The sequence below is a fragment of the Chamaea fasciata genome, unplaced genomic scaffold, assembly GCF_029207755.1.
Source record: "Chamaea fasciata isolate MVZ Bird 193981 ecotype frontalis unplaced genomic scaffold, bChaFas1.0.hap1 SCAF_149, whole genome shotgun sequence".
Classification (NCBI taxonomy): Eukaryota; Metazoa; Chordata; class Aves; order Passeriformes; family Sylviidae; genus Chamaea; species Chamaea fasciata.
The window spans coordinates 157,470-166,094 of NW_027094234.1; the positions used below are offsets into that span (position 1 = coordinate 157,470).

The window sequence follows — 8,625 nt, forward strand, 5'->3', positions numbered from 1 at the left end:
CCCAAGCCGGGGCGTGCTCGGGGCGGAGCCGGGGCGGGCTCGGAGCGGAGCCGGGGCGGGCTCGGGGCGGATCCGGGGCGGGCTCGGGGCGGATCCGGGGCGGATCCGGGGCGGGCTCGGGGCGGAGCCGAGGCGGGCTCGGGGCGGAGCCGGGGCGGGCTCTGGGCGGAGCCGGGGCGGGCTCGGGGCGGAGCCGGGGCGGGCTCGGGGTGGGCTCGGGGCGGAGCAGGGGCAGAGCCGGGGCGGGCTCGGGGCGGGGCCGGGGCGGAGCCGGGGCTCTGTGAGGCGGGGCCGGAGGCAGCCGGGGCCGGGCAGTACCGGGGGCGCGGCTTCAGGGGCGCGGGGCGGGTCCCAAGTGCACGGCGCCGGGACCCCACCGGGGCGTTCCTCACCGAGCCCATAGAGCAGCAGCTACTTCCGCCACCCTTTTGAATCCCCGCGATTGGCGGGCTCGCTGAGGCATCGGCAGTGCTGATTGGACAGCGGGCCCCGGGAACCGCCCCCGCCCCCCGGCCCGCGCTGAGGGCCCGGGGCCTCCGCCCTCAGACCGGCTCCGGCTCCAACCCGGCCCGGGCTCTGCTCCGGTCCCCCCGGCCCGCCCTGAGGGCCCGGGGGCTCTGCGCCGAGACCGGCCTTGCCCCTCCCCGCCTCGCCCTGTAGTAGATTTCTGTTTGGTTTGTGGGAAGAAACAGGTGTGAGAAGTGAGATTTGTGCTGGAGAGGTGCTGCTGGGAAGAAAGGATGGAGTAAATCTGCTCCAAGGATGTGCGATGAAGAATTCAGGGTCAGAGGTGGGCAGTATTTATAAACTGTCTCCATATTTCCCTGTATCTCTGGGTGTTTGGATTGAGCCTGGGATTGTCAGCTATGTTATAAACAAGCCAACCCGGCTACTGAACTCCCAATGAACGTTTGGAAACCCTTGCACAGAAAGACAAGGTAGTAATGATTCCAAAGGAGAAAATGTAAATGAAGGGTAACGATTGCTGGGAAATTTCCTTAGGAATTGTGAACCTCACACAAACGGAATTTAGGAGGTGGAATCCCAGTTTCAGCCTTGGGCACGTGCAGGAGAAGAGGGATCCTTATTCACAGCAAGGAAAGCCCGGTGCCCCAGCGTGTCAGTGCACACAGTGCAATGTCCAGGAAATGAGCGGCAGGGACTGGCAGCAGCTGCAGGTGAGAGCTGTCACAGGCTGATTGAGGGGACAGAGCAGCCCCAGGTGAGAGCTGTCACACTGATGAGGGGACAGAGCAGCCCCAGGTGAGAGCTGTCACACTGATGAGGGGACAGGTGGAAGCTGTAAAGGATAACGAGGGGGGCGGGTCCTGCCAGCACTGCTTTAAGAGGGGAGCCCGAGCTCAGTTTGGCACGGAGCTGCGGGAGGAGAGGGGTTTATGCTGGGCTCCCAGGTGAGGCTCATGGAAGGATGGTGAGTTCATCTCACAGGGGCTGGGGGAGGCCTTGGGCGTGGAACATTACTTCAGGAGGTGCTGAGGGACAAACCTTTGTGCCGAGCAGCAGCAGCACAAAAGGTTGAAATAAGTTTTGGTTTGGCATGTAGTGATGGGATTGGCGTCTATGGTGTGCTAGTGTTATCTAAAGGTTTAAACTTTAATGTTTATTTTTAAAGCTTTAAGTTAATGAATTAATATAGGTTGCAAGACATGGGCTTTTTCCTTTTTATTTGGCTAGCGGGAGGTCTTTAACTTTGGGGGCGCTCTGGGTATATGTTCTGGAGTATTATTGAGGGGATTGGACGTGGGGTTGTTTTTATTATATTCAGTAGTTTGACTGGGGGTGATAAGAGTTGGCTTTTTTTGCTGGAATTTTTTTGGGGTTGTCTGTTTGAAAATTTATGTATTTATGCAGTTAAGTGTAGTGGTGTTTCCGGTGTAACTCTTCAGCTTATGTTATTGTTTGTGTGTTTGAGGTGGTCCACTTGTCTTACGCCCTGACCGATTGGCCAACAGATCTGCTGAGATCATACATCGATGTTTGTTTTATTTCTTGTAGCCGAATAAGAGACAGCAGCCCGGTGACAGCAGGAAATTCCCAGAGGGCGAGGCGGCCTTCTGTGGCACCCGACATGGATTCTCATCCCCAGACGTCCAAGAGATAAGTGGAGGGTTCAGAGCCACAGAGGGGATGAAAGTGGAGTGCTGGGTCAGGACTTGTCAGGAGGGGTTTTTGAGTCAGGTTTGGAGATAGGGATGTCCAAGATGTGCCAATTGAGAGTACAGGTGTACCAGCCCGACCCAAACCCGAAGGAGTAGCCCTAAAGACATGCCCGTTTCCCTGAGTGCGGGTACAGGCAGGAGCCCTTATGCAGGACAATGCTAGAAGGCCTGGCTGCGAGGTGTAGGGCTCTAAAGAAGTTGGGTTTAGAAGGGGGGAGGTGTAGCCACACACACAGAGGCTGAGGTAAAGGACTCAAGGACTAGAGGACACACGGTGAAAACCAGGGGAACAGGCTAGGATACAAGTCAGAGTACAGGTGTAGCGGCCCTCACAGCACTGCTACCAGCACACTTCCCCTGAGAGCAGGTGCAGGCAGCAGCCCTAGTGCAGGAACACACCAGAAGCTCTGACCTGTGCAGACACTGTCAGGCTAGGGCCAGGCAGGAAGCGATAGTGGGGAGCAGGATCCAGCAGGGCTGGGGATAACGGGGGTTTCCCGCCCCACCCACCCTGGGATTCCCTGTCTCTCCGCAGCCGGTGGAAGTGCTCCTGATTTCCCTCTCGAGGCGGCGGTTGGTAAGGCTTCGTGCCTTTTGCCACCGCAAAGAGTTCGGCTCTGTCAGCCTCTGCCCTGTCTCAGGGCCACGTTTAGGGTAGGCAGGGAACAACTGTGGATGTACCTGTCCTGCGTGCGGGACAGCTCTTGGGACCCTAACGGTGCAGAGCGTCCCCGGCTGCAAGGTCTAGGGCTCTGAAGAAGCAGGGTTCAGAAGGGGGGAGGTTACAGTGATGCACACAGAGGCTGAGGTAAAGGACTGAAGGACTAGAGAACACACAGTGAAAATCAGGGGTACAGGCTAGGATACAAGTCAGAGTACAGGTATCCCGGTCCTCACAGTGCTGCTTCCAACACTGTTTCCCTGAGAGCAGGTGCAGGCAGCAATCCTAATGGCAAGGCAATGCCAGAAGTCCTGAGAGGTGCAGGCAGTAACCCTAAGCTAGGGCCAGGCAGGAAGTGACAGTGGTGGGGCCGAGTCCACAGGGTTGAGGTTCACCGGGGATGTCCACCCTGCGTTCCTCTCCTGCTCTAACCGGGGATGCTCACAGCCCTAATGGAGGCCACGGTGGGTGGGCTCGGTGCCAGTAATGCCTCTAAGGCTTTGGCGCTGCGAGCGTCAGCCTCCGAGCTCAGCTGAAGCACACACGGGGCCCGAGGACCCGGTCCTGCTTAAGAGACGGTGAGTAGCAGAGCTGCTGGTTTTTGGCTGATGTGCAGCTAAGATTATGCTTTGATGTTTGGTTTTCTTTATTGTAGCTGACTAGGAGACAGCAGGCAAGTGACAGGAGGAATTTCCCAGAGGCATAGGCGGCCTTCTTTGGGACCCAGCGTGGATTCACCTCCCCAGACATCTGAGAGATAAGTGGAGGGCTCGGAACTAGGGAGAGGATGAAAGCGGGGTGCCAGGGCAGGGGTCAGCGGGAGGGATTTTTTGAGTCGGGTTTGGAGATGGGGATGTCCCAGATGTGACCCCTTAGGCTACAATAAGGGAAAGTCTCATTCTGGATCACAGTGCTGAGGTGTGCAGGGCAGAGCAGTCCCAGGGTGTGTTGTGTCTGTTGTGCACTTTGTGTCTTTTGGGTGTCTTGTCTTTTCCTTTAGTCTTTTCAGGGGCCTGTCAAAACCTCTGGCATCAGTCTTAGCATTTCTGATCTCTGTGCTCCTCAGCCAGGTGCCTTTGTCTCAGCTGCTCGGACACTCATCAGAATCCATCTCTCTTCACAAGCATCCAGTCCGATGCCTTTTCAGGTCTTGTTCTGAGCTGTACTGACAGCCGTGCACCGCCCTGATCCATTCCGGCGGGTTAGGTCTTGTGAGAATGCAAAGACAGGTAGAGGATTCTGACCGTAGGGTTCTCGGGCATCCATCTCTGCATTTCTTGGGATAAGTCATCCCGATGGCATCTTGTTCCTGCAGGGTTCTCTGAGCCTGGCCAGCTCACCTTCCTTCTCACCTCGGTCATCTCATTCCGAGTTCTCTGGACCCTCAGGGTCATTCTTCTTGCCCAGAGTTTTCTGTCCCTGTTGCGTCCCCTCGTTTGTCCTGTGCTGTGTCACGGGTGTTGGTGTGTGTTTGGCCGGGAGCTGCTCTGCCTTGCTGCTCAGTCTGGGTGTAGGGGTACGAGGGTAATAGTGCCGGGGGCTTGAAATTTGTGATGTGGGGTGTAGTTAGACTGTAGAGGGTATTCCTAGATTGCCACAAGATGTGTGGAGCTGTCAAGGTATCCTGCAGCACTCTGACTTTTGTCCGAACTTTCTTTCAGATGCAGAGGGATGAAATCTGTGGCAGAGCCCCCCAGTCTGGGTGAGGGGCTCCCCTGAGAAGGTCAGTCACTGTTTTGATTTGCAGGGGAGGTGTAAATGATGGCTGTGTTACAGCTCTGTTCTTTGTCTTTATTTTTAGGTGGTGAAGCCGGATCTCAGCAGTCAAGCTGACGTGGGCGAGGTGAGCAGTGACGGGTGGACAGAAGCCGTTGCTATTGTTCAAGCCTCACTCGCTGGTGCAACTCTAAGCCTCCGTTATTGTGTGTTTTAGGGAGTCCACTCGCAGGAGGCCGAGCTCCCCTCTCACCAACCGGACGACAGACCCGGGTCACCTCACCCGTGAGCCCTCCGGGAGCATTCCAGGAGTCTGTGATGGAGCCTTGATCTTCTCCTTGTGAAGGCCCCATCCAGGTAGTCTTGGATAACGGCCGAGGAGTTGAGGTGAGTCAGGGAGGAGAAGGAGGGATGGTCCCCTCAAGTTCCAGCGCTGCCATGTCACCTTGTCTGCTCTTTACCCAGGCAGACCCTGCGACGCCGGCGTTGGCCTCTGAGCGCAGCTGAAGCACGGGGCCGAGGACACGGGCAAGCTTAGGAGACAGTGAGTAGCAGAATTGTCGGGTTTTGGGTGATGGGCTGCCAAGATTATGCTTTGATGTTTGGTTTTCTTTATTGTAGCTGTGTAGGAGACAACAGCCCAGCAACAGCAGGAATTTCCCTGAGGGAGAGGCGGCCTTCTTTGCCACCCAGCGTGGATTCACCTCCCTAGACGTCCAAGAGATAAGTGGAGGGCTCGGAGCCAGGGAGGGCTTGAAAGCGGGGTGTGGGATCAGGGGCCACCGGGAGGGATTTTTTGAGTCATTTTTGGTGACAGGGATGTCCAAGAAGTGACCGCTTAGGCTACAGAAAGTCTCATTCTGGATCAGAGTGCCGAGGTGTGCCGGGCAGAGCAGTCCTGGTGTGTGTTGTGTCACTTGTCTGTTGTGCACTCTGTCTGTTTGGTGTCTTGTCTTTTCCTTTTGTCCTTTGAGGGGCCTATCAAAACCCCTGGCATCAGTCTTAGCATTTCTGATCTCTGTGCTCCTCAGCCAGGTGCTTTTGACTTTGGTGCTCGGACACTCATCAGAATCCATCTCTCTTCACAAGCATCCAGTCCGATGCCTTTTCAGGTCTTGTTCTGAGCTGTACTGACAGCCGTGCACCGCCCTGATCCATTCCGGCGGGTTAGGTCTTGTGAGAATGCAAAGGCAGGTAGAGGATTCTGACCGTAGGATTCTCGGGCATCCATCTCTGCATTTCTTGGGATAAGTCATCCCGATGGCATCTTGTTCCTGCAGGGTTCTCTGAGCCTGGCCAGCTCACCTTCAGTCTCACCTCGGTCATCTCATTCCGAGTTCTCTGGACCCTCAGGGTCATTCTTCTTGCCAGAGTTTTCTATCCCTGTTGTGTCCCCTCGTTTGTCCTGTGCTGTGTCACGGGTGTTGGTGTGTGTTTGGCCGGGAGCTGCTCTGCCTTGATGCTCAGTCTGGGTGTAGGGGTAATAGGATAATAGTGCTGGGGGCTTGAAATTTGTGATGTGGAGTGTAGCAGGGCTGTCGAGGGTATTCCTAGATTTCCACAAGATATGTGGAGCTGTCAAGGTATCCTGCCGCACTCTGACTGTTGTTCTGACTTTCTTTCAGATGCAGGTGGATGAAATCTGTGGCAGAGCCCCCCATCCTGGGTGAGGGGGCTCCCCTGAGAAGGTCGGTCACTGTTTTGATTTGCAGGGGAGGTGTAAATGGTGGCCGTGTTACAGCTCTGTTCTTTGTCTTTATTTTTAGACCAGACCCTGCGACGCCGGCGTTGGCCTCTGAGCGCAGCTGAAGCACAGGGCCGAGGACACAGGCAAGCTTAGGAGACTGTGAGTAGCAGAATTGCTGGTTTCTGGCTGATGTGCTGCTAAGAGCACAGGGTCACGTTTAGTTCTCTTTATTGTAGCTGACGAGGAGACACCAGCCTGGTCACAGCAGGAATTTCCCCGAGGGAGAGGCAGCCTTCTTTGGGACCCGGCGTGGATGCACCTCCCCAGACATCTGAGAGATAAGTGGAGAGCTCAGAGCCGTAGAGGGCATGAAAGAAGAGTGTGGGGTCACTAGCAAGGTTTTTTGAGTCAGGTTTGAAGACAGGGATGTCTAAGCTGTGACCCCTTAGGTTTCATCCAGGGAGAGTCTCATTCTGGATCACAGTGCCGAGGTGTGCAGGGCAGAGCAGTCCTGGTGTGTGTTGTGTCTGTTGTGCACTCTGTGTCTTGGGTGTCTTGTGTGTGCTGTCTTTTCCCTTAGCCCTTCAGGGGCCTGTCAAAACCTCTGGCATCAGTCTTAGCATTTCTGATCTCTGTGCTCCTCAGCCAGGTGCCTTTGTCTCAGCTGCTCGGACACTCATCAGAATCCATCTCTCTTCACAAGCATCCAGTCCGATGCCTTTTCAGGTCTTGTTCTGAGCTGTACTGACAGCCGTGCACCGCCCTGATCCATTCCGGCGGGTTAGGTCTTGTGAGAATGCAAAGACAGGTCGAGGATTCTGACCGTAGGGTTCTCGGGCATCCATCTCTGCATTTCTTGGGATAAGTCATCCCAATGGCATCTTGTTCCTGCAGGGTTCTCTGAGCCTGGCCAGCTCACCTTCCATCTTACCTCGGTCATCTCATTCCGAGTTCTCTGGACCCTCAGGGTCATTCTTCTTGCCAGAGTTTTCTATCCCTGTTGTGTCCCCTCGTTTGTCCTGTGCTGTGTCACGGGTGTTGGTGTGTGTTTGGCCTGGAGCTGCTCTGCCTTGATGCTCAGTCTGGGTGTGGGGGTAATAGGATAATAGTGCTGGGGGCTTGAAATTTGTGATGTGGGGTGTAGTTAGACTGTAGAGGGTATTCCTAGATTGCCACAAGATGTGTGGAGCTGTCAAGGTATCCTGCAGCACTCTGACTTTTGTCCCAACTTTCTTTCAGATGCAGAGGGATGAAATCCGTGGCAGAGCCCCCCATCCTGGGTGAGGGGCTCCCCTGAGAAGATCGATCGCTATTCAAGGTGAGAGTCACATATTTCACATTTTTTGGCACTCCAGTGCAGGCCACCTGCATTTACAGCTTGAAACAGGTGAGTCCCTTGGTAACCCCTGGGCAGCAGCTGGAGCCTGCTCCGGGCTGGGCTGAGGGAGCAAACACTTGTGGCTGACACAGCTCCACACTGGGGGTACTTGGGAAAACACCTGCCTTGTCCTGGATTGTTTTTTTTTTTGAGCTTTTGACAAGGTTTTAGTCATCACCTTGGTAAAAATAAATGGTAAGGACTGAAAACATGAGAGGCTGGCAGGTTATATGCACGAAAGACAACTTTTTTTTTCTTAAATATTTGTGCAACCTATATCTTAATTTTGAGACTCTTTTTTGGTCAACTTTATTGTAAAACCCCCTTATTTTCAAGTTAGCTGCTTCAATAATGAATTTGTTTTACAAATACCCGCTAATGTCCGAAGGTTAAAGCACTAACACCAACATCCCACCTCTTTTATTTTTGCAGCAAAATTTTATCTTTACTAAACTTGAAACTTGATGTTTTTGCAGGTAGTAAGTTAAAGAAGGTGTTTATCTGCCCATCACTGATAGTCAGGGTCATGAAGAAATTGCTCTAGTGTTCTAAAATAAATGCAGATTTTTAGGCCTCTCCCATTCTCTCTGGCTAGCAGCATGTGAATTGATTTTTGATCTCCTTTCTGTTGGTGTCTGTGGGTTTTAAGCTGCATGGAGAAGGTGTCTGTGGACATGGCACCCAGGGAATGGTGCTGGGAAGGGCAGGATGGAAAGGAGCTGCTCAGGAATCCAGAGCAGCAGTGGAGTGGGAGCTGGTGCTGCTGCCTCAGTCACACCCTCCTGGACAGTCTGTGCAGTGATAATATTCCTACTTTCCTTCCTGAACCTGGGGTTGGAGGAGAACATGAGTCTTGGCATTGTTGGAAAGGGGAACTCCAGGGAAAAACTGCTGTTTGTGTCCTCAGAGAGCAGTGGGAAGAGCCTGGGAGAAATCCTGGCTGGCTGAGGGATCCTTGTGTCCCCTCAGGAATAAATCCCTGCGTCTCCTCAGACCTGCTGGT

At 54.3% G+C, this 8,625-nt stretch overlaps 2 long non-coding RNA genes across 2 annotated transcripts; both read left to right on the forward strand.

The window, feature by feature from the left end:
- The first annotated feature begins 569 nt into the window (after nt 1-569).
- Nucleotides 570-3,235, forward strand: LOC136304715 (uncharacterized). Its single transcript, XR_010724751.1, has 3 exons — nt 570-790; nt 1,003-1,178; nt 2,017-3,235. It is a non-coding gene; the product is annotated as an uncharacterized lncRNA (long non-coding RNA).
- A 1,170-nt stretch (nt 3,236-4,405) lies between these two features.
- On the forward strand, nt 4,406-6,377 carry LOC136304717 (uncharacterized). The gene is made up of 4 exons (XR_010724753.1): nt 4,406-4,684; nt 4,775-4,944; nt 5,023-5,101; nt 5,179-6,377. It is a non-coding gene; the product is annotated as an uncharacterized lncRNA (long non-coding RNA).
- Nucleotides 6,378-8,625: the final 2,248 nt, after the last annotated feature.